The 25,512-nt window shown below is 51.1% G+C and overlaps 1 protein-coding gene across 1 annotated transcript in view; it reads left to right on the top strand.

Annotated features, from left to right (window-relative positions):
• Positions 1 to 4,443: 4,443 nt before the first annotated feature.
• RALY (RALY heterogeneous nuclear ribonucleoprotein) overlaps positions 4,444 to 25,512 on the top strand; it is a 114,781-nt gene continuing 93,712 nt past the window's right edge. The window contains exon 1 of the mRNA XM_066330543.1: positions 4,444 to 4,546. The gene's annotated coding sequence lies outside the window, so the exon portion shown is untranslated. The remainder of the gene's footprint in view (positions 4,547 to 25,512) is intronic.

The raw sequence follows: 25,512 nt of genomic DNA, 5'->3' as shown, positions 1-25,512 counted from the left end.
GCAACTTATTGTTTTAAACATCACAAAGCACCTGTGTATTTCTTGCTCCTCTCCTATTTGAAATCTGCTTTGGCAGAGTGCTCTTTTTTATTTTATATTTTTGCTTGTTCTTTAAACAGCTCCTTAGAATGGGGCTTTGTGGTGTGGAAAGCACAAATTAGTTCAGAGCCTTTCATTTGCACCCCCCACCCTTTCCACTTATGATTCCCTTCAGTGGGATTCACAAAATCTATTACTGCTGCTGTAGATTGGCCACGATGTGACTGGAGAAAATTCTTTCTGTGTTGACACTGTTGCTTCATTCTTATTCTTTCTGTATGAGTGAAACAAAATGAAAAATTCATTAAAAACAGGAAGAAGAAAAAAAAGGAGGAAAGAAATCTACTGGTATTTCTCTGTCTCCCAGCAAAAAACCAAATGTGGAAGATTGAAAACAGGGTGATGAGAAGGGAAGGGTGAGAGAATAAAATGTCTGAAGGATCCAGCCACACACAGTGTCTGGGACAAACATGCCAATAAACAACAACAAAAAAAGGACCTGTTATCTTCTCAGAGTCCCACTATCAAATCAGGAGCCAGGGAAGAGTCTCACAGGTGAACTCATTTTCTCTGGGATGTTTCAGCAGGCAGCTCTGGGAGCTGCACCATGGCCTCAAGGAGCTGCCCAAGCAAGGCTCTGCCCTCAGCCCTGCTCTCAGGGAATCACAGGAGATAATGTCCTAAACTGGGAGGGACCCCCAGGATGAGCCAGCCCAGCCCCTGGCCCTGCACAGACCCCCAACAACCCCACCCTGGGCACCCCTGGCAGCGCTGTCCAAACACTCCTGGAGCTCTGGCAGCCTCGGGGCCGTGCCCATTCCCTGGGGAGCCTGGGCACTGCCAGCACCCTCTGGGGAAGAGCCTTGCCCTGACACCCAGCCTGACCCTCCCTGGCACAGCTCCAGCCATGCCCTGGGTCCTGTCCCTGTCCCAAGGAGCAGAGGTCACAGCTGCCCCTTGGGAGGAGCTGCAGATAGGTGGCTTGGAAAAAGCTGGATGAGACTTGGGCTCCAGGGAGATTAGGGATGGCTTGGACTCTACCTGGGTTCCAGTTACAAGTGGCAAGATTCCTCAGGGGCCTTTCCTGGGCCCTGCCCTAATAGCCATAGCAATGACCCGAGAAATGCACCCTCAAAATGAGACCCTCAGTGTCCCTTCCAACCCGAGCTCTCCTTGGGATCTTGTAGCTCCACAATCCTCTTCCCAAACCTGCTGCAGGCTTCCTCTGTAGCTGCAGCTTTTTCTTCTCATGACAGACTCTCATGGAGATCCGGTCTTTATCTCCACAATCACCACTACATTATTATCCATCCCAGGAAGGGGACACCTCCAAAAATAATCACCTAAATATTTTTAAAGAATAAAAATGACAAAACATTTCCCAGGATCTCTGCTGAGGAATGTCACAGGGGAAGAAAAACTCTTTTTGTGATCAAGAGACTGAACTTCAAAACACCCAAACTGCACATCTCTGCAGGGCACCTTTCTGCAGGGTTATTAATAAGAAATAATTGTTTTAAATGCAGAAAAGTCTGTGTGCTTTCTATTCCCTTGCAAAAGCCCCGCATCGCTTGTCCTTAATGAATAATGAAAGATGCTTTTGTATTGCTTCCCACCCATAGACTTTCAAGTGATTTTTAAGCAACAATAAGTAGGACTCTAAAGAAAATCAGGGCTTGATGAAAACTTAATTCTGGACTAATAAGAGAAGCACCTGCTGTTGCACAAGTTTACAGGTATTCCTGGGGCTTTGGTGGGTGGAGAGTTTTGGTGAAGCCCCTGAATGTTTCAACCCTGAGAAAATATCACTAAATGATTCTGAAATGTTGTTGTGTAGCTCCAAGGGAATTAGAATTTGGAAGGAAACTGGGAGATGCCATGCCCAGGACAGGCACTTTGATGCCCTGATCACAGCACTGCTGTGATGCCCTGTTTGATCTCACTTTGAGAGATCATGTTGAAAGTATCACGGAAAGACCAGACCCAAAGAAAAGACCAGAAAAGGAGGACAAAGAGGACATTGTTCTCTGAGAAGAGAAGGGGAGCAACATCCCATGTTAGACTGGGGGATTTGGATTTTACAGGAAAACAATGTATTCCTCTAGGAACCTGATGTGGCTTTCAACCAAAAAGCACACAGTGCAGGTGAAAAACTGAAGCTTAGAAGGGATATCATAGAATAATGGAATAATAGAAAAATAAAATGGGTTGAGTTGGAAGAGACCTTAAAGGCCATCTCATTCCACCTCCTGTCATGGACAGGGCCACCTTCTACTATCCCAGGTTGCTCCAAGCCCCATCCAACTTGGCCTTGGACATTTCGGGGGATCCAGTGATGCCTTTTCCTGGTCTTCAAAAATTAAGAGCCAGACCCAGCTAAGGGATAAGGGAGTTTTTTCTCAGTATTTTAATAAGGGTCCTTCCTGGTGCACCACTTCACCAAGGTGGAATGTGCCATAGTGCACACGCACAGATCACGGATACAATTTATAGACCTTACAAATCAGCAGATCTAACAAGGATGCCCCAATGGGAGGCCTGGATGAATGGTGTGATGTTCCCCCATCCATGGAATTCCCCCCTGGATGGGCCAAATCTCCAGTTGACAGGATCTGTTCTAGAGAGCACCTTGGTTTCCTGAGATAGTGTAGGGTTTTCCAGCCTCCTACAGTGAGGCCTTTAGGACGTTTGGTCTCCTGGGCTAAGAGAACACAAGGCCTGTGCAAAGTTATCACACGTAAGGAATTACAAGTATGCATGCTAGGAGTACTGAGGATACATAAAACGTATATAAAAGGCAAAAAATTGTCTTAGCATCACTAGAGGCAGCCACAGCTTCTCTGGGCACCCTGTGCCAGCGCCTCACCACCCTCAGAGGAGAGAATTTCTTCCTGATACTCAGTCTAATCCCTACCCTCTATCAGCCATGAGTTGCCCAAGAAAATTTAAGCTGAAAAAGCCAGTTAATTGCTCACATTTGGGTTGGTAGGTACCAAGTTCTTGCCTCTAGCTCACAGCCAGAGAGGCCTTGATGTTGATAGGAGAGTTCACCTTACTGAGGGGTCTTTACCCCACCTTCAGAGGTATCTTCTGAGCACCTCAACATTCCCACCAGTCCCATCAGGAACCAGCACTGTGTCAGATAGTTTTGAGTAACTGACCACTTAAATACCACTAGAATCCTATTGAGATCAGTGGGGAAAACTTAACTTGTCGATTAATCATTTGTGCTGTGGCACTATCCCAGGCATGTAACAGGAATAAATTTCTTTACCAAAGGGTTGTCCAGCCCTGGCACAGCTGCCCAGGGCAGTGGGGGGACTCACCATCCCTGCAGGGATCTAAAAGCTGTGAGGATGTGGCACTTGGGGACACAGTGATGGGCTTGGCAGTGGTGGGATAATGGTTGGACTTGACGGTGATTGTGATTTATGCCTCTGTGGTGGGTCGCTCCTGCTGGTGAGCTCTTGCCCTTCGCTAACACGCTGTTGAGAGCAGCTGCACAAAATTCCTTGCATCGATGTGACCTGAACAGCGCTGCCGTCAGCTGGGAGCACACAGCGGGAGCCGGGGGAAGCCGTGCGCCGCCTCCACCCGCGGCTGTCCCCAGCACCGCCGATTCCTCGCTCAGCTCCCGTGTGCCTGTCCCTCTAGCGCCGAGGCTCTCAGCCTGCCCTTCCCACGCGTCTACACAGTCTCGAAATGCTGGACCTTAGTTTCGGGCAGAAACCATCTTCCCAAGAGAACCGTTTTCTTCCCGGTGAGTGCCAAGAGCAAGCGGACACAGAATGGAGCAGCCGAGCTGAGCATCGCGCTGTTACCGAGCGCGCCCGCGGCGAGCGGCCGGGCTGGAGCCCGGGCTGGAGGCGCAGCTCCGCTCCGCTCTCGGCGGGTGCGAACTTCGGCTGCGGTGAGCCGGGCGTCGGCAAAGAGCGAGCGGTGCCGGTGCGAGCGCTGGGAGCGCTGCTGCTGCTCTGCCGCTCCCGGGCCGCGACCCCTCAGCACCGGGCCGCCCCGGCACCGGGCCGCCGAGCACAGCCGGGCCGCCGAGCACAGCCGGGCCGCGCCGTGGCCGCTCCCTCACGGGGACCCGCTCCCTCACGGGGACCCGCGCCCGGAGCAGCTCTCCACGCCCGGCCCCGCCCGCGCCCGCCCCGCTCTGGACTCTTCCACCGCGCGGGCCGCGGAGCGGGAGGCAGCGGGCGGTGCGGGCCGAGCGGCACTGCCCCGAGCGGAGCCCGGCGGCGCGGCCCTGCCCGGCACAGCCCCGTGAGGGCGGATCGCTGCGGGCCGCGCCGCGGCAGCAGCCAGAGCGGGCGGCGGGCGGCGGGGTGAGCTGTCCGCGGGGCGCGGGTCCCCCCCGGCCTGGAGCCGTGGTACGGTCGGCGGGAAGGAGCCGCGGCGCGGGGCGGTGCGCGGCACTGAGCCGGCGGCTCCCGCGGGCGAGGCGGGACGGGCCGGGCCCTCCGTCCGCACGGCACCGACCTGCCCGGCACCGACCTGCCCGGTGAGTGCTGCCGCCCCTTCCCCCGGCTGCTGCGAGGGGCCGCTCCCGCCGCTCCGGAGCGTGCGGTCCGTACAGGTAGCGCGGGTCCCCTTGCCAGTGACTTAGACTTATTATTTTATATTTTTCCCTTTTCAATCTTCTCTTTCCCCACCGGTTTTCTTGCGTGTGGTTAGGCTTTTCCGCCCCCGATGCACGTTTTCCCCGTGTAACGGGAAGCGGAGGTGCCGGTGCCCGCGGGACGGGGAGGTGCCGCGCCTGGGAGCGGCTCGGTGGCTCCGAGCCCGCCGCGGCTGGCGGTGCCTCCGGGGCTGAGCCCTCCGCGGGTCCCGGGCGCTTCGGGGGGATGTCCGCGGTGTGATCGCACGATCGCGGGGTACTTAGTGCCTCCTGCAAACCAGAGGTGCTCGGCGGTTCTGCCAGCGGGGCCTCGGGCAGCCGGGAGAGGCTTCGTAGCGAGAAAACAGGCGGAATATCGAGCCCGAGCGGCTGGGCTGCGCCGCTCCCCGCGGGTCCGTGCGGATCCCTGCGGGCTCCAGCGCGCCGTGCCACAGCCGCCGGAGCTTCTCTGTGGAGATTATGTTGGGGCTGCTGATTTCTGTCGGGAGTTGTATTTGGGGACAGGTTCTCCAGCGAAGTGGTGGAGTCACCATCCTTAGGAATGTTAAAAATGAGCAATGTGGCACTCGGCCGTACGGTTTTAGTGGACGTAGGGAGGACTCGGTTAGAGGTTCGAACTTAGATGGTTTTGGAGGTCTTTTCCAACCTCAGTGATTCTGTTGATTTGAGGTGATGTATGAAACTGCGTGTCTTACTCCAGAGCAGCTTTGGTGAGTGTGAAGCGGTGAGATCTGGCCGTGCCTTGGGAAGGGTGTCCGGCGGCCGATTCCCTCTTTAGCCATCCCGGGCGGCTGAGACACGAGCTGCCGGCACAGACAGCAGGGTGGATGAGCACCTTTATTTCCCACACTTGTTCCTGAAGAGCAAGAGCCCACCTGCAGGAACGACCCGTCGCAGTTGTGCTTGCTGCAGTGCTTCAGCACAGAATCCCAGAATCCTAGGATTACTTAGGTTGGAAAAGCCCGCTAAGATCGAGTCCAGCAGCCATTAACTCAGCACTGCAAAGCCCACCACTAAACCATATCCGCAAGTGCCACTTCTACACCTCTTTTAAAGCCCTCCAGGGACGTTGACTCCAGCACTTCGGAGTGTAATTCTCCCGTGGTTTTGGCGTGGGGAAGGGCTGGAGCCAGCCCGCGCTGGTTGTGGCTCCGGGCCCTTCCCACACTCCAGCGGCTGCTTGGGCTTTTGGGGAGGCTGAAGTCAATGGCATCACGGCTGGCCTGAGCTGACTTTCAAGGCTTGAAGAAAAGACGTTCTTATTTCATAGGGAGGAAATAGGTGTTGTTCCCCGCCAGTAGATCCCGATGGTGCCCGGTGCCAGGGCCGGGGTGGCGGCGCAGGGCGGACACTGCCGCCCTTCCCGAGCTGGCAGAGGCACCACGAGCCCTTGGCGTTTGCCCCGGACCTCAGCGCCCCGGCTGAAGCTGTTTTCCCCGGCTGAAGCTGTTTTCCCTGGCTGTGCCATTAGCCAAGGGGGGCTGGGCTGTGTCACGGCACCTCCGGATTGTCCCTGCTGTGCCGAGGAGCGCTGAGCTCTTCCACAGGTGCCTCCACTCTTGGTCTCCCTTTAGCAGTTCAATGGGAAGTGGTGCTTTCCCTTTCATTTTCCCCCTGACTTTTATTCTGCTATTTGTTGGCATTTTGCATGTTTGCATTATTCTAAAGGACAGGGAAGGAGCCTGGCTGCCAAGTGAGCTCGGGGGTGAGGAGCCTGCACGGATGGGTGGAGAGGGAAGGAGTGCTGCTGTCAGAGCAGAACCTCAGATGTTTGACCCTGTAGCACCTTCGTGGGCTGCCTGCTCTGGCTGACAGCTTGTCACAAGAGTTATTGTTCCTGGAAGCCTTTTTGTGACTCGTTCTCGGGCGCGTGTGACAGCTTCCTTGGAGAGGGGTGGGTGTTCAGAGGCTACTCCAGCTCTCTGAGCCGGGGAGGATCGCTGCTCTTGGACTTGTATTGGAGATGGATTTCAGGGGAACGGCAAAGCAGAAAGAGGTGTGTCTCTTAAGAACCGCTTTCTTTAGAAAAGGCTGATAATAGGCAGTGAGTTTGGGGAGGATGTTTTATTTAGGGATTGAAAAGAGAGGATTAAAGCTCTTGACAGAGAACAGTTTATGTGGAATAAGTGATGGGACTTGATCATTCAGAAAAAGACTCTAATGTGTTCCCATCACCAAGACAGCTTACAGCTCTCCTTGTCCCAAATCATTCAATAAAAGCAACAAAACTCCTTTAGATCTGAGTTCTTTGCTGGTAGCTACAGAAGGAATTTTCAGACCTAGCAGTACATTTGTATCTGCTCAAAGAAAACAGCCTATGGGTATAAAAATCTTCGATGTGCTAAAGGTACTGTGAATTTATCCAAGGTGTTAATTACAGGCATTGGAAGTAGCTGTGTCTGTCCTGGAGAGCTGAAGCTTTTCCTTGCCCCTTCCCATCACGTTACTGGCACAGGGCTGAGCTCCTGGATTTGCAGAAACACAGTCACTGCTCGTAAAATTACTGAAGTAAAAAAGCTTTGTGCAGGGGAGGAGAAACAGGAATCAAATTTTAGGCTCAAATTGTGATTCCAAAACGAGTTGCTCATTCTTCTCACAGCTTGAGGCTTGTGATGGAAAGGTTGAAGACACCCAGCAAGAAAAATAGGCCGAGGGGAAAAAAAATCTGAAATAAGCTGAACAGAGTGAAATTCAGAATAAACTGTCATCAGAAAGTGTTTATAAACCTGCTGGAGAAAAGAGAGGGAGTAACGATTCAGATCAATAACAAGTTCTTTTTTTTATAACCGTAGAGCTTTAATCATATAGTTTAAAAAATAATCCTAAATGTGTGCATTTTATACCTGTGCTGGTAGCTGGGGCTAAATCTGCAGAGTTCATGCTGATCTGGGTAATCTGAATCAAGCTGAATAGTAAAGAGGCTCTTAGGAGGATCTGAAACCCAGGAGGCATTTTTCAAACCTGAGTTTATGTCACTTTTTTTAGAGGTGCCTCAGGCAATTGCATTTTAAGAAGACAAAGCTTTTGTTTTCAAGCTGGCCTAGAAAAATGCCACGGATGAACCCCAAGTAAAGGCTTTCAGAAGTTGTCATTTGTGATTAAGTTGATTTTGCTGTTGTGCACAGAGGGCCGCTGCCTTTCCCGGTGTGCCGAGAGCTGGGGCTATTTTTACTTTTGCCACCAGTGCTGGTGTGTACCTGTTTAATTCGGGTGAGTGGCAGTGCCCGGGGGGTCTCACCTGCCTCAAGGTGTGTGTTTGAGAAGGTCGGGTGCCTGCCAGCTCCCCCTCTCATAGAAAATGAATTGTAGGTGCAGTATAAAAGGCAGAAGGGAGTGACTTAGATGGATGCTCTGCAGAATTCACATCTGTCTGGGCGCAGTTTGGTATTTGAGATGTTGGAAATCCCGAAGCCAAGGCTCCGAACCGTGAGCGGAGGCTGTTCCCTTTCACAGAGACCAGCCTGCACACACACAGTCAGCCCAAAGCTTTTCTTGGGGCTTCTCATGTTACTTGCAGCCTAAAACAATCAGAAAGAGTATCCTGCTGTTGCCAGGCTGTGGGTAAAGGAGAGGAGCTGCTCCTGCGGAGCCCGAGCTCAGGGAATATTGTGCAGGATGTGACAGATGATGCTGGAGCATGGATGTGGAAAAGTCTGCTGCCTGCAATCTGGAGTGCTGTGAGCTCCCAGTGAGATGCTCCTTGTTAGAGAAAGGTGAAATCCTGCGAGTATTGTAATGACTTCTTGTTCTTAAATAAAACAGAGACTAGGTTTTGTCTGAAAACGTGTCTGAAGGCAGCTCTGGCTGCAGGAGCAGTGCCAGGGCTGTCTCACCTGGGCAGGAGGTGTCCTTGGAGCCCCTCTGGCCCTGGGAGCAGCTGATTGCTCAGCCCTGGCTCTGGCCAGCCAGGGAAGGGCTATAAGGGCAGCCTGAGTCATGCTCTTGGCTCCTGTATCACACCAAACAATGCTGTTTGTCCTGCTGGCTCCGGGCTCCTGCATTGCCCAGCACACAGCGATGTGGGGCTGGGTGGATCCTCTTCAGGGGCACCTCTGAGCTGCAGCTCCTGGAGCAGCCACGTCCTGCAGTTCTCACCCTGGCACCTCACCATCCTAATGGGTTTTTATTTTTTTTAAAGCGAGCCTTGAGAATGTGTTGCAAATGTGTAGAGCAAATGGTGCTGGCTGTGTGAGGCGAGGCTTGGCCTTGCCTTTGCAGGAGAGGTCCCCGGTTGCTTTCAGGGTTTTTGGGCTTTTCCTTCCCCTCTGCGGCAGGAGCTGCCCCGCAGGATGCCCAGCTCTGTTCCAGGAGCATCCCTGCACCTGCAGCACAGTATTTCCTGTACTGAACATCCACAGGCTTCGCCAGTGATGTTGCACAACTGTCTGTCTTTTTTCTCTTTTTTCTTTTTTTTTTTTTTTTTTCATTTGTTCCAAAAGATCTGGTTTTAAAATAGAAAACACAATACCGGGTTGCTAGTGTTTATTTCTACCAAGAGTAAGGTAAAAAGGTGGCCACTTTTGGGCTGTGTCTGTGTGAATTCAGTGACTCCCGGGTGGTATCTGCAGCATCACCTCCATGTGGGGATGGTACCAAACAAAAGGAACTGAGAAGTGCCAGAGCTTTATCTGATGCTTTTGCGAGCAGCTTACATTTCAACAAATACAGGCGCACTGGGAATGAATGTGAACTCATTTTCGGGTTGGTACTGCAGGCAGAATGAGAATGGCCAGGTTAAATGTGTGAGCAGGAGTAATAACTGAGGCAGTACAGCTCCAGCTCCTGCTGTGTCCCACCTTCCCTGGAGGGAGAACATCCTTCCCCTGGGGCTCTGCCTGCTGGCGCTTAAACGGGAGACAATTTCTGCAAGAGAACGTGCTGGGGAGAAGGTGGGAATGGACTGTCCTTGTGGAGCCATTGTTCATTCTGATGTGTGAATTCCTAAGTTCAGGGTAGGCTGGTTGCAGGTCTCCCCCACCAAAACTCTCGATGTCATTATTAGTCTAAGTCCTGTGCTGCCTTTCTGTCTTTAGCAAACTTTCTTCTGGGAGGCTGTCTTGGGAGCACTGGTGAGAGGAGCCCTTTGGCAGGCTGCGGGGAGCACTGGCTCTGCCGGTTCTGCACAGGGCAGCTGTCCTGTGCCTGCTGTGTCACTGGCACCTGTGGCAGTGCCCTCAGTGCTCCTGGCTGCCTGTCACCTGGCCTTCAGTGACATCCCCCACTTGCCAGGACTTCAGGGTGACTACTGTGGCCCAGGATGTGGCCCCTGTGTAGGAGACTGCAGGTGGCTTGAACATAATTGTTTTTTTCGGATCTAGAAAAATCTCAGTGGATGCTGTGGGACAGACCTTGGTGAGCTGATGGTGCTGCCTGGCCTGAGCTGTGCTCCTGCTGAGGGGCAGCACTGGAGGGGTTCAGTGGTTCAGCAGCCCCTCATTCCTGTCCCTGGAGCTGTGTCTGCTGGAAAGCAGGTATTTTTGTTGGTGCTGCAGCACTCTGCAATGCTTGGAGCTCTTACAGCTCCTGAAGCTCCTTCTGGAGCTGGTAAAAGCTGTAAGCACTGCAGAAATTCGTCTTGAGCTCTTCTAGTAATTTAAACTTTTTTTTTTAATTTATTTATAATTTTTAACTTCTGCACTGAAGAGTGCAGCTCTTACGTTCACAACATTTCAACAGGCCGGTAAAACCTCAGCCCTCCCTGTGGTGGCTCAGAGAGAATCCCAGGATGGGCTGGGTTGGAAGGGACCTTAAAGCCCATCCAGTGCCACCCCTGCCGTGGCAGGGACACCTTCCACTGTCCCAGGCTGCTCCAAGCCCTGTCCAGCCTGGCCTTGGACACTGCCAGGGATCCAGGGGCAGCCACAGCTGCTCTGGGCACCCTGTGCCAGGGCCTGCCCACCCTCACAGGGAACAATTCCCTCCCAATATCTCATCTCTCCCTGTCCTCTGGCAGGGGAAAGCCATTCCCCTTGTCCTGTCCCTCCATCCTTTGTCCAAAGTCAAGGAACTGGCTCTGAAATTTCAGTTTAAGATGAAAAATCCTTGGTGCAGCCCACACCCTGCAGCCAGTGTCCATCCTGCGCCTCTGGTGGCACCTCCAGGGCACAGGTAAGGGTGAGGAGAAACATCCCTTGGGAAGATCCCCTGGCAGGAGCCTTGTGCAGGTAATGCTGTGGGGCATCTCCAGCACTGGGGCAGTGGCTGCTGCACATCCAAGGTGGGGTTTGTGTGTTTCCCTGTCCATGAGGAGCCGAGAGCTGCCCTGCAGCTGGGCTCCCCAGCCATTTGACTGCGGCATAAGTGGCATTTCCAGGGAGGCCACGGTAATAAGGCCGAGTTTGCTGGTGCCTCCTGTGAGCACAGCCACACCTCGTGGCAGGAGAGAGGCAGGGAGGGCTTAGATGATTTAATTAAAGTTGTTGTGAGAAAGAAATTAAATTTGGTCTCTTGCCCTGCTTGTATTAGGAGGGTGCGAGCGCAGCCTTTCTGAACTGAGCCATTCCTTGCCTTCTGTTTGCCTTGCAAAAAAGCAATTTCTCTGTCAGCTTTTAGCCTGGCTCCTGAGCCCCAATTGCTTGTTTATCTTCAGCAGCTCCCCAAATCGCTTTGAAAATGGGCTTAAACACTGATCATCTCTTACAGTCCTTCATCTTTGTTCTGCCAACAGACATTAGGAAAGATATTTTAAATTACCTTTTCCTCCCCAAATTAACAGGCTGTGTGTATGGGCCGGGAGAATTAAAGCTCTTGGAGCCAGAGTATCAATCAGCTGCTCCCCTGATTTGCCCACTTCTCTTGGATTCATCTTCCAGCCCAGTCTGCAAAAGCAGCAGGGATTCCAGGAGAGATAAAAGCCAAAGTGTGACTTAATTTCGAGGCAGAATCCGCCAGTGTTCGGTTTGGAGAGCAGGATCCTGTTTAAAAATGACTTTTTCTCCCCTGCAATAGCAGCAGTGGGATCATTCCTCTTGCTGCTCCCTAGGGAAGGGCTGGAGGGCTCCATGAGGTGATGCCATTCAGACAGTGGAGTGCAGAAGTGAGGTGATGCCTGGCTCTGGCAGCTCCTGGTGGAGAAGTTTGGAAAAGAAACTTTGGATCTCCTCCTTGGCCATTTGAGCACTGAGATCTGGAGAAAAAAAGCACTCGCTAACAGCAGAACATTTATTCTGTGTCAAACAGGCAGCAGACAGCAGAGGTGGTTAATTCAGCATGGAAAAGCCCAGAGCTACAGCTGAACAGGCAGGAAGGTTTAATCAATCATTTGGAGCAGGTTTCTGATGCTCCTTTATGCAGACACAGTTTTTTGTGGTGTTCTTGTTAACACTTTATTGGTAACAGGTTTCACCAGCCTCTCTCCCAAGCAGAGCTGGAAGGCATTAGGTTATTTAGATGCACAGTCACCTTATTCCTGATGCATGTCCCAAAATACTGCTGAGATGAGGTCCTGGAGTGCTTGGGCTGAAGAGCTGGGCTCAGTGGAGGTGCAGCAGCCTGAGCTGTGTGTGGGTTCATGATCCAGGCTGCATTCATTGCTTTTATTATCATTTATTATATCACACAGTCACAGGCTGGTTTGGGTTTGAAGGGGCTTTAAGGCTCATCTCATTCCAGTCTTCTGCAGTTCAGTTTGCAGATCCCATATCTCCATCCCCTTCTGTGTGCTGATGTCCCCTCTCTGCCTGTGCAAGTCCCCATTTGGAAGAGGCGGAAAAACAGTGTGACCTCAGAGTTAATAGATTTTAGCCTTATATGTAGCATAAGCATCTATATTTTATAGTTTGTTGTGAGGCCTTGGTGCAGGGGATTCTGGCTCAGCGAGTCAGAGGCTTTTACCCACTCAGTGAAGTGAGTAATCCATGGCTTGTCCCAGGTCTGCACAGCTGGGTTGCTGAACTACAGCATGTTGGGAAGTAAATACTGCATGTTTACACGCAGCCTTTTCTCTCCGAGTTCCCAAAAAGAGGATGAAGCACTTGAACAGGCTGCTCAGGCTGTGTAGGAGCCGTATCCTGGGGCAAAATGCAGTTGGGCAAAGCAGCCCAGCAATCTTATAAATACAGTGAATTTTAAATTCTTTCCTGGGTTGTAGCAGGAGGGGAGCATTCCTGAGCATCTCCACAGCCTGCAGTAATGTGACAGTGATAGCAAACAGCCTTTAGATCCACTGAGTTTTTGTTAAAGTGTTTTTGGAAGCCACTGCCTTTGGAAGTAGATCCCCTCAGCCCATGCTGGAATTGTTTTGCTTGTTAGTACCAAAGAGGCTGATGCTGCTGAGGTGCAGGGAGCCAGGACTTCTGCTGTCAGTGGCTGCTTTATAAATTTCCTGGTTAAATCAGGCAATGAGTTTAGATATTTTTTTTTCTCACTGTGAAGCTTGTCAACTTGTTATTTAACTCTTGAGTCTCATGGTCCTGAGCAAGAGGAATCTCCAGCAAATGGACCAGCTGATAAAATCGATGCAAACAAATGAAATAATTTTATTAGAAATATGAAATACTCTGGAAGGAACCCACAAGGATCAAGTCCAGCTCCTGGACACTCCAGCTATCCCACCCTGTGTCTGAGAGCATTGTCCAGGTATCCCTTGAGCCCTGGCAGCCTTCGTGCTGTGATCACTTCCTTCAATTCTTGTTCATCCCTCGAATTTTGCTTGCTCAAAATTATCTAGTGAGAATAAAGACAACCAGGAGGTCTGGATAAGGCTTCCCACCCTCTAGAGTTGCTTTTTGTTCCCACCTCAAAGAAAAAAAACCCAGCTAAATCTGATAAATCTGCAGGATTTGGTCCCAGTGCTGACATTTGCCCTTGCAGCAGGGTGGTAGCTGAAGCTCTGGGCTTGCTGAGGAGCAGTCGGAGCTGTGGCGTGGATGCTCTAAATATATAACAGGTAGGAGGGCATGTGACTTGGCCTGACCTTGGGCAGAGCAGAGCTGGGAAGGCAGCCAGGTCTGAGCTCCCAGTGCCTGTCTGTGACGTTCCTGTGCTGCTCTGGCCCCTGCAGCCCCCAGCCCAGGCACTGCTGCTCCCGGACATTCCTGCCCCATTCCTGGGGCTTTGCCCTGTCACAGCTGATTTTCTCGGAGGGCCTGGACTCTGGGGAATGCCTGGCACGTGGTATTTCTCTCGGTGCAGCTGCATAGCAGCCATTTCTGCCGGGCTTAGCAGTGGGTTGAGGAGCTGGCCCTGCTCTGAGCGCCCTCCTTGGCAAACCTGCCTGCAGCACCTGTTCCCTGTTGCTGCACCGACTGACTTTCCTGCCTTTTTTGGCTCAGGGTTAAACTCTGGGAGGTAACAGACACCTGAAATTACAGAATCACTGAGGTTGGAAAAGACCTCTAAGACCATCGAGTGTAACTGTTCACCCAGCACTGTGTTTGCCACATCCCCAGGTGCCTCATCCACGTGGATTTTCCAGTGGCTGTGCCACTTGCCTGCACAGCATGCCCCAATCCCTGACTGCTCTTCCAGTGAAGAGCTTTTCCCTGATGTCCAGTCTAAACTTCCCCTGGCACAGATTCAGGCTGTTTCATCCTGTTGCTTGTTCCCTGGGAGAAGAGCCTGACCCCAGCCTGTGGACTTGGACTAATGGACTTGGACTCTGTCAGGTCACCTGGGTGCTGCAGGAGTGTGCAGCTTATTTCAGGTGAAGAGGTGTTGCAGCCGTGCTGGCAGTGCTGTGGTTGTCCCCTGATTCAGCAGCCCCAGGGCTCTGTCCCTGTGCTGGTGCCATTAATCATCCTGTGAGGATCCCTGGGGGGATGGATGTCAATCCTTCACGCTCCTGCCCAAGGTTACAGGGCTGTCAGTCCTGGGAACAAAAGCTGTGTCCCAGTCTTAAAAATCATAGAATCCTGCAGTGGTTTGGGTTGGAGGGACCTCAATGATCATCCCATTCCACCCCTTCCACTAGGGAAAGGACACCTTCCACTAGCCCAGCTTGCTCCAGTCCCTGGCCAGCCTGGCCCTGGACACTTTCAGGAATGGGCAATCCTGGGAAGTGTATTTAACAAAAAAAGATGGACATGCTGCTCCTGAGCTCCCATCTGAATCCTGGTGCAGCACTCCTGTGCACAGCTGCCTTTTGTTCCTGCACATTCCCAGGCAAAGCAGGTGGTGTTTTAATTCTTTTCTGCATTAAAAAAATAATCTGTGGCGTGCTGTGCGAGGCTACTCACATCTGTGCACTCTATGTAGGTCAGATGTGTAGTTGCTTCTTTACAAAGACTAAACTTGACAGCGTTTCCTCGCTGCAGCCAGCGAGGGAGGATCACAAAATTCACATGCTGCCTCCATGAGAAATGTCCTTAGAGAAGACCCCACGGGGGCTGTGTGTGCAGGTGAAGTTTGTTGCCTTCCTGGTGCGCTCCAGATTTGTGACCATGAGCTTTATTGATGAAAGATTTATCGAAGCTGTGTATCCTGGCTTGATTCAGTGTCATATCAGATTAGCCTTGCAGCTGGAAATGCTAAATGCTTCCCTGCCCTGCTTCCAGCAGCTGCCTCTTGCTCTGCTCCCACTAAAAAGCCTGTTCCCTAATCTCTGCAGCTCCTGTTTCTCTTGCTGTGTTTCTTCACATGCAAATGCCTCTCCCTCCCCTTTCATCCCCCCCAGCCAATCCTGTTCTGGGATTCCTTGACCTCTTCTGACTCTGGCAGTGGTGGAGGAGAAAATGAGTTGGAAACAGGCAACCTGTCATGGCCAGGAGCAAGTTAGGGACCTGATCTAACGCCTTTTAGAGCAGTCCAGAGTCTCCCCTTGCTCATGGACACAGCCTCAGATCCAGGTGTGTTTGGTCTTGTTGGAGATACTCCACCAGGATGAAAGGAACAGAGGTCAAGGACACTGTTCCTGCTGATCTGCACTCATCAGGGTCCTCTGATCTCCTCAGTCCGATTCCAGCCCATGAAACAGGAAACCTCAACCAGTCTGGCTGGTTTGTACATGTTGGGAGTTTCTTCTGTCCGCAGTCCTGAGGTTCTGTGGGTGATGTAGGAACTTTCACACAGAAGGGGCTTTTTTGCAGGGAGAACTTGAAAACGGGTCCCTGACCATCCATTGAAAACAGATAAACGCAGGACCTAAGGTTCATTGAAATCTGAAGAGGGAACTGGCTTTGCTGCCCACATTACTTTTCCTTAGCTGAGATGACCTTGGAAGTGACCACAATTGGAGCAGTGGCAGCCGACACCATCCTCATCAGAGCAGATGAAGATGGGTATGTGGATGTCCTTATGCAACCGAGTGCAGGGTGGAAGATACTTCAGTTTTAGAATGGTTCCTCCTGCTCCACAAGTCTTACCAAGAAACACTTGAACTGAAAAGAGAGGCTCCACCTGCCACCTCCTCCTCTGAACATGAGCAGCATCTGTAACAAAGGAAGGATTCAGCAAAGGAAGGATTGTCTGGAAGTGCTGACAGCTTTCCAGGAGACTCCAGCTGGGATGGGAAGTTGTGTCCTGAGGCAGCTGGATGAGCACCCAGGAGCTCGGGACAGTGGCAATGAGCAGTTCCTGGTGACTGGAGCAGTAAATGGTGGTAGGTGGTTGTGGCTGATCCATGGATTTGGGAGCATTGCTCTTGGGTTGGAGTAAGCTTCCAGTGTGTGGAAATGGACTCTGGAATCCATGGAGTGGCACAAAGTTTCATGGGAACAAGCGGCATTGGAGCACGTGAAGAGAAATTGGAATAATTGAAACTTGCTTGTCCTACTCTACAGGAATTCCAGCTGCAGTCCTGACTCTCAGAGTGTGAGGATATCCCAGTGCAGCTCTCTGCTGCAGAGAGCACCTTGCTAATTGCTCTGCTGCTGTGTTCAGCCACAGATCCAGGGGTGAGACGTTTCCCATGGCTGCTCCTTCCCTTCTTCCTAAATAAGATGAAGAGCACCTTGTTAGGGGAGCTCCAGAGTGCAACCAATCTCTTAAACTCCTGCTGATCAACTGAAACTAAGAGGGGGCTAATGAAATCCCTATTGCCACAACACATTTGTTTTGACCTTTCAAAAGACAATGTGCTGGTGAGTCAGGAGTCCCACCAGGAAATCTGGGCTTGGTTTGGGCAGGAGGTGGAGTGGGGACCGTGGGGGCTTAACGTGGAGGCAGAGAGCAGAGCAGGGGCTGAGTTTGCTCTGGGTTCTGGTGAGCTCACAAGTGGAGTCCCCTCAGCTTTTGGGACTCTCTCAGCTGTACTGTTGTGAAGCAAACAGAGGTATTTGAGTATTTTGCAGTTTTCTCTTGACTTGATTTTAAAAGCAGGATGTAAACTCCTTATTTTTAGAGATGAATAAAGGGAGGAAGGATCCTGTGCCATTCTCTGCATTCACAGCAGAAGTGAAATGACTGCTTTGGCCAAAACAATGAATCTCAAACACTTTCATGGCAGAAAGTCCTTCTGAGAAAGGTTTGGGGAGAGTTTGTGTCTCAAGGGGGATGAGCCTGGCTGAGCATCCCAGCAGCTCATCAGGGCCTTTGTTAATTTGATGTAAACACAGGTTGGACAAGATGGGCTAAGGCTGAATTTAGTGCTTTGAGGAGGTTTTCCTCCTGAAAGTTCAGAGTTAAGAGGATTTTGCGTTCACCAGGACCTCTTTCCATGGAAAGTGGCCTTGTGAAGGACTGGCTATTCAGCTGTTGGGCTGCCTTTCTCCTGGCACAGACCTTGGAGGTCTCAGTTGCTGAGTAGGGCAAAGCTCAGGTGTTTGGAAGGCACAGACACTTCGGGGGTACCTCTGCTCTGCTCTGGTGAGTGTTTCCTGGGCCCTTCTCTGGCTCCAGAGCTCCAGAGGAGCACATGCAGGCAGTTCCATACTGGAACCAGTGCTGTGGTGCTGCTGGACACCAGCTGTGCTGGCCCTGGGTGTGGTGGCACCGTCCTGCCCTGAGGATGCCAAGAACCAGAGAGGCTCTCCCTGCACAGGGCCTGGGCACAGCTGCTCCCCTGGGCCAAGGAGGTGATGTGTGTGACAGCTGGAGGCAGCAGCTCTGCATTCTTGGCATTTGGGGCTGGGTTTGCTTCCAGAACCAGGCTGCTTCTCCCAGCAGCCTGCTTGTTCTCTCCCTCCTTAGAGCTGTCATGGAATTGGTCCTCTTCCTGTGCTGTTGGAATGATTTTTGTGACAGCCAAGTGTGACAACTCAAGAGGAGCAAACAAGGGCCACAGGGGTCCTGGGATTGTCAGAAGTCTGCCAAATTCTGTCCCTGACCCTGGACCACCCTGTGTGTCTCCAGTCCTTCTCTAAGAGGAAGTAACCTTCTACGTTTTCTGTCTGGCTGCTCCTTGTCCAAGGCAGGAGGGAACTGAGGTGGAACTGCCCCTGGGGCTGCCTTTGGGCTGGATTCCACACCTGCCTGTCCAGGGAGCTTTTCTGGAGGGAGCCTCTCCACATGGAGCCTTGTCCATCCCTGCTGCTGATTCAGTAGCAGACCACCCTGGTCAGAGCCCAGGAGGCACCTCAGGGTCTCCAGCACTCCACTGAGGTCGTCTCCATTAACTTGTAGTGTTAAAAAGGAGTAGGAGTCTCTGGTGCTCACTTGGGAAGTGCTGCCTGTCCCTCTGCTGCCACCAAGGCTGTGCTTTGATTTGCCTTCATGCACACATGGATTATTTTGATCTTAAATCACCTGGGAATGCCACAGGAGCTGGGAATCCTGCATCCTCTGCTCGTTCCAGTTTATTCAAATCCCCCATCTATAAACAATAACTCTTCAAAGCTGTGTTCTGCAGAAGCTGCAGTGCTGGGTCATGTATAAAACATGACCCTGCCAAAACCAGCCTGCTCCTCTGGGGGCAGCTCAGATCTGGCCATCCTTGAAATAATGCTCAAAACAAGGTGTCTTCTGCTTGTTCAGCAGAGCCTGGGACTCCTTTAAATAAGAATGTGACACTGGATTTTGTCAATAGGATCTGATTTGACCCTTGGAATGGGAATTATTTCCTGACTGATGTCAGCAGTGCCTCTGGGACGGTGGGATTTAGCTGCAGATTAGCATGAGTTACTTGGTTTAAAGGAAGGCAGAAAACATGCCAGCCCAAGCAATTTGACAAAACTTTACATTTTCCTGTATTGCAGGGGCAGTGGGGAGCTCCATCAGCCCAGGCTGGAGCTGTCAGTCAGTGCTGGTGGCCATGTGTGACACCCTCTCCCCCTTGGAAAGGGGCTCAGAGATGAGGGAAGTCACTTTTTGTGCCCCTTTGGGGGAAGAAACGTTCTGATTTCATGGTGACTGAGTGATGGGACCTTGGGAGGGCTCAGGAGTCAGGTGGGAGTCACCATTCCTGGCTGTGTTTAAAAAAGACTGGACAGGGCACTCCTTGCCATGGGTTACTTGATGAGGAGGTGTTGGGTCATAGGTTGGACCTGATGATCTCCAAGGTGTGCTCCAAGCTGGTTCATCCTGTGAGACTCGAGCAGGAGCCCTGCACATCTGCACTGTCCCATCACTGCTGCACGTTTCCCTTGGGTGGGACTGCAGCTATTTGGAGGTGGTAATCTTGGTGGCACAACCAGCTAAAATGTTGAACCAAACCCCATTCCTGTTTGTGGTAATCACTGAGTAAAATATCTTCCAATAAACTTCTGCTGTCCATATATACATCTTCCATTCTTGGTGGGTTTTTGTTACCCTTTTCTGTTCCAAGATAAATATCCCCCAATGAGTGGTCTCATGATTTCAAATTCTGGAGTATTTCTTTGAGTGTTGCACTTTTCTTTCCTCTCTGCCTTTTGCTGCCTGGCCTCCTCCGGGGATGTTGTTTTCAAGATTTATTCTGCAAGATTTTTTCTTACAGCTATTTCAGCAGGATGGCCGGCAGCAGGCATGGGGGAAAAAAAACCTTAAAAACCTCAGGATTTTCATGTTGCTTGACCTCTTGAAAGGTGGTGGGAGCTGGTTACCTTGTAGTGCATGTTTGGAGAGACCTGTGCTGCAATTTCAGGTTCCTGATGGTCTCTTTAAAATGCCCCTTTAAAATGTGCTACACCTCTGCATCTGATGAAGGTATGGGAGTTTTCTCTTATTTTTTAAATTATATTCTGATTTAGGCCCCAAAAGCCAATGAAATTCTTGAGGTTCCTTGAGGCTCCCCTGTTGTGCATGTTTTTAATTCCTGTGTGCTCATTCACCATTGCAGCAATGAACTTAGGAAGGCAGCACAGGGAAGTGATTATGGTAGATATTAAAAAGAATCAGCACTGGAGTTTGAGGTGTGTTGCAGGGGATACATCCTCAGCCTTGCTCTCTGTTAGACCAGTGTGTGTCTGTGCTTCCATGTGAAGTCTTTTCACTTCATGGGCACTCTCATATTGCTTTCAGTTTAATTCCAGTGTGTGCTGTCTGTGAGAGAATCTCAGGGTGATTTGGGCTGGAAGGGACCTTAAAACCCATCCAGTCTCACCCCTGCCATGGGCAGGGACACCTTCCACTGTCCCAGGCTGCTCCAAGCCCTGTCCAGCCTGGCCTTGGACACTGCCAGGGATCCAGGGGCAGCCACAGCTGCTCTGGGCACCCTGTGCCAGGGCCTCAGCACCCTCCCAGGGAACAATTTCTTCTCAATATCCCATTCATCCCTGCTCTCTGGTAGTGGGAGCCATTGCCCTTTGTCCTGTCCTTCTGTCCCTTGTCCAAAATCCCACCTCAGCTCTCTTGGAGCCCCTTTAGGCACTGGAAGGGGCTCTCAGGTACACATTGAAGATATCCTGAGCTATCACCTCTATCTCTGTGTCAGTTTGTCTTCAGCTTGCCAAGTTCTTGATCTTTATGGTGGCATCTCTTGAGAGACAGAGTGAGGTATTGCCTTGTATCGGGAGGATTTTATTCACTGTGCAGCTTTTCCATGCCAGAACACTTCTGCAACTGAGGAGCTGAGCTTGGCTTGCTGATACTCTGATTGAGTTGGGAGTCATTCTGGTTTCACTACAGCTGTTTTGATACACAGTAATAGAAGAATGGAGCTCTGTGATAAATGAGGCTCTGACAAGGGAGGAGTGTTGGCAGACAGCACACTTGGACCACACAGCTCAAAACCTCCTTGTCCTCATGAAGTAACCTTAGATTTGATTATTCCTGAAAAAAAAAAAAAATCACATTTCTCCTTTTCTTTGTGTTGTGCAGACTCATCCAAAGGTTTCCCTGCAGGGGTTTAGGGTATGTATTTCTGGGAATGGGACACAGCCCTTGGGGTGCTCCCTGTGCCCTCAGCCTGGAGGGTTTTGTCAGCTCAGTGTGTTGTGGGAGGCTGAGCCCAGCTCTGTGGTGGCACAGGGACCTCACAGAGGGGCTGTGGGTCAGTTACTCCCAGGGATTGTGCAGGATCCATCCTGCTGCCCCAGGAGCTCCATCTGTCACTCTGGTGCTCCATGGTCTCCACTCCCATGGGCTCATCCCACTGGTGCTGGACCAGCACAGCCCAAGGCACTTCCTGAGCCTTGATTTCCAGGATTACCTGATTCCTTGGTTGGTTTGCCCTGCAAGGGTGTGAGTCCCTCTGCTCCAAAGCTACTGAAGCCTCTGGAGAGCCTCTCCCTACTTACTCGTTCTTGGATGGGATTCCTCCAGCTGTTCCTGGAAAATCTGAGGATCTTCTGCCAAACCAGGGCAGAGAGGCCCCGTGTCCAGGGACAGGCGTTCTGCATTCCCTCTGGGAAGCCTCATCCCCAGATCCTGGGAAGGGCAGCACAACCCAAGCTGGTTGGGTTTGGCATATTCTGTGTTTTTCAGGAGCTTTCCCTTCTCCTGGGCATCTTGAATGTTTTCCATAGTGAAGAGGGCCCACCCTCAGTGCCAGCAGCTTTCTCAGGAGCAGAGTCTCTGGAATGTGAAATCCAAGAGTTAAATCCCCCCACACTCAGACACTTCTGCTGCCCATCCAGGGCAACTCTGCTCACAGCCCTGTCTCTTCTGCTCCTGCTCATGTGTAATGCTGAAAATCCAGAGCTATTTCTGCATCTTCAATTAATTAAGGAAGGATGGTTGATTATTTTCTAAATACCATCTTTAGGAAGCAGAGACTTCAGTGAAACTTCATTTCCCTGGCTGCCTTTGTCCTGTAGTTGATAATGATTTTTAAACTGCCCGTCATGTTGTGAGCAGGGTTGTTGTAGAGTTTTTTTGCAGTTGTCAAAATGTCAATTCTAATGAAAATCTCCACAGACACGCCGTACCTAAGTGATTTAAGCCTTTAGGCTAAACAGGCTGCTGGTAAAATGCTGCTCATTTTCAGATGAGTCAGAAAGGTTTGTGTATGTATTTTTTTTTAATATATTTTTGTTTGGATGGAATGTCTTCATCAAAATTGGTTGTTGAAGGGGTTTTTTTATCTTTTTAAAGGCTAAGCAGCTGTCTGTCAGCTCACCCCAGAGCTGCTTGGAATTCAGCATCTTACACAGCAGTCACATTTGGGAAAAGGGAAGTTCCTGTGTAATAACAATAATTGAAAATTAATAGTAGATTAAATTAATACATAATTAGAAAACACTAATGCTCCCTGTGAACAAAGTCTGATTCCTACAGGAGCCTTATGAACTGAGGAGGGAAAGTGTATGATGCTTTCCCTGGGCCCTGTCTATTCCAGCCTGCAGATCATTAAAGCAATTATAATTTCACAGAGGTTTGATCTGGAATTGATTTCTTTGTGATAATTCAATTTGGAACCTTGTTTCCTCCAGGGGAGCAAAGGACAGAAGATGAATGTGTAATTCCTGAGCCGTGTCCTCAGGCCTGGGGGGGCTGGAACCCACCCAGGGAGGGACCAGGAGCCTGAGACTCTCAGAGATTAATTAGGAGATAGCAGGAGCAGCTTCCTTTGGCTGGGAGTGCACAGGGATGGATGGGGGCTTTGGGTGCCTACATCCTTCAGCTGTGCCAGGGAGGGTCAGGCTGGGTATCAGGGAAAGGCTCTTCCCCAGAGGGTGCTGGCAGTGCCCAGGCTCCCCAGGGAATGGGCACGGCCCCGAGGCTGCCAGAGCTCCAGGAGTGTTTGGACAGCGCTGCCAGGGGTGCCCAGGGTGGGGTTGTTGGGGGTCTGTGCAGGGCCAGGGGCTGGGCTGGCTCATCCTGGGGGTCCCTCCCAGCTCAGGACATTCCCTGGTTCTCTGATCCCTGTGGGAGAGTTTCCCTACAGTCTTTGCCCATCTGTTTCACAGCCTCTGGTGAAAAATTCTTGAGGGTGTTCTACTGCAGGAGCCTGACTTGGTGTTTCCAGCCTGGCAGCTGGTTTGGATTCATCCTGATCAACACAGAGGCTCCAGAACCTTGGCTGTAGCTGGTAAAAGTAGGCCCTTTGGTCCTGATGGTCATGGAATCCTGGAATGGTTCGGGTTGGAAGGGACCTTAAAGCCCATCCAATGCCACTCCCTGCCATGGGCGGGGACACCTGCCACTGTCCCAGGCTGCTCCAAGCCCTGTCCAGCCTGGCCTTGGGCACTGCCAGGGATCCAGGGGCAGCCACAGCTGCTCTGGGCACCCTGTGCCAGGGCTCCCAGGGAAGAATCTCCTCCCAGTATCCCATCAAACCCTGCCCTGGGCCAGCCTCTGGCCATGGAGGAGCCGTGGGATGCAGGAATGTGCTCTCCTGATGTTTCACTGGGGCACAGCAGGAGATTGGCTCTGCCGGGCTCTGAGGGGCTTGTGGAGGCTCTTTTCCAGTAGCCAGCCCTGGGGCTGTGATAAAACAGAGAGAGAAGAGGAGGAGGGAGAAAGAAAAAGCACAGGACAGCACAATACACAGAGGCAAAGCAAATTCAAGGCAGCAGGGAAAATTGGGACCTCATGAAAAATAATGATAAAGTTTGCTAAGCAGCTGCTGAGCTCCATCCCTCCCCTCCCAATTAGGCTGCATTAGTGGCTTGTGGGAAGCACCACAGCCTGCTGAAACTAATAGAGGCAGAAAGAGCTATTCCTTGGTGAATTTGCTTTCTTCTTGGCCCAACACAACATTTAACTTTTATTTTTGTAGCTTTGTGCACAAACCCCCTCCATTTCCCTAATCTCTGAGGCTGTGTGTTTGGGAATCCTGGAGGAACAGCTACTGGGGCTGGAGTTTTGTTCCCAATTCTGTTTGTGTGAGTTGTGACTTCAGCTGCTCTTCTGTTCCAGGGCTTCAAAAAAAAAAAAAAAAAAAAAGGCAAAAAACCCCAAACCAGTAAATGGAACCTGTTCAGAAAGGAAAGAAATTGAGAGACTTCTAGCTTTAATTGCATTCATTAGGCTTGGTTATGATAATAAGGGGATGTTAGGGAAAGATGAATTTTTAAAAAATCCATTACTTCAATCAAAAGTAGGCAGGAAGAGTTCATGGCTGATTCCATAACACTTCTGAGTAGCGAGTGCTTATTCACTGAGTGCTTTTATTTTGATCTATCTTATCTCCGTATTTAGTTAGGGGGGCAAAAAGGCATCTTAGCCCTGCAGCTGTACCTTGGACTGGTTTGGGCTGGAGGGAACTTGGAGCTCGTCCCATCCCACCCCTGCCATGGGCAGGGACACCTCCCAGTGTCCCAGGCTGCTCCAAGCCCTGTCCAGCCTGGCCTTGGACACTGCCAGGGCTCTCTCCTCACTGCTGGGCACACAGAGGGGCCACAGCCCAGTGGTTTTCCATGGGGTGGGTGCTGCTGATGTGGCCAGCTGAGGTTTCCCCACTGCAGCTGCTGGGGCAGCACAAGATGTTTGCAGGCTTAGGGTGATGTGGGAAGCCCTGAAAGGGGATCCCAAGCCCTGGGATTAGGGGTTATCCCTGCTCCCAATCGCCAGAGGAAGGGATGTGACACCTCCTGGGGCTCTGTGGTTCTCCCTAAGGGTGCAGCCAGAGTGGGTCAGGTTCTGCTCCCAGGGAATGAGGGACAGGACAAGAGGAGATGCCCTCAGGCTGTACCAGGGAAGATTTAGGTTGGATCTGAGGGAAAATGTCTTCCCTGAACGGATTGTCCAGCATTGAACAGCTGCCCAGGGCAGTGGCAGTGTCACCATCCTTGGAGTCATTTAAAATCCATGTGCATGTGGCACTTGGGGACATGGTTTAGTGTGGCCTTGGCAGTGCTGGGATGTCGTTGAACCTGATGATCTTGGAGGTCTTTTCCAGCTTAAATCCCTCAATGATCCTTTGGCTGTGACAGCTCCTCGTTCTGATGCTGTTTGGGGTGGAAACTGGTTGGACCTGCAGTGAGGAGTTTGGGGCTGAATGGCTTCTGTTGTAGAGGGGAACCTCTGAAGTCACCTCTCCTGGATTCCTCTGATGGCATCTCCCACAGAGCAGTGCCCTGAGCTGCTGCTGGGGCCAGGTGTGATGAGCAGCTGCTGCCTGTGGAGAGCTTCTGGAACTGAGGATTTGTCTGTAAGAAATTCTAAATGCTTCAGTATATGACATCTTGACAAGAGCATCTGACAGACTCAAAGTGGTGCTCACAGAATAAAAACAAATTTGGAGAATTTGGTGTTTTCCACTTCACTGAGGGGTTGTGCAGTGCCATTCACGTAGCTGGGGATGTCAATAAAGTGACACATAAAATGGGTTTTTTTGCAGCTTATTCTGTTGCTTTGAAATACTGGTTAAAAAAATCAAACTTTTTTTTTATTGCATTCACATTTCTCATTATAAAAGAACCCCTCAAACTGTACATTTTCTTTCAGGGAAAGTTTGGTTGAGGATTCTTTCGTTTTTATAAAACCCCAGGTGCTGAGGTTGCTGCTCAGGTGGCTGCTGTGCCTTGGGCTTTCTCTGATCTGCATTTTTCATTCTATCAGTGAAAAGAGACAGAGCAGGATTATTTCTTTCACAGAATCCCAGACTGGTTTGAGTTGGAAGGGACTTAAAGCTCATCCATTACCACTCCCTGCCATGGAGAGGGACACCTCCA

The sequence above is a fragment of the Sylvia atricapilla genome, chromosome 16 (genome assembly GCF_009819655.1).
Source record: "Sylvia atricapilla isolate bSylAtr1 chromosome 16, bSylAtr1.pri, whole genome shotgun sequence".
In the NCBI taxonomy this organism is placed as follows: Eukaryota; Metazoa; Chordata; class Aves; order Passeriformes; family Sylviidae; genus Sylvia; species Sylvia atricapilla.
This window is presented reverse-complemented; position numbering and strand designations above follow the sequence as displayed.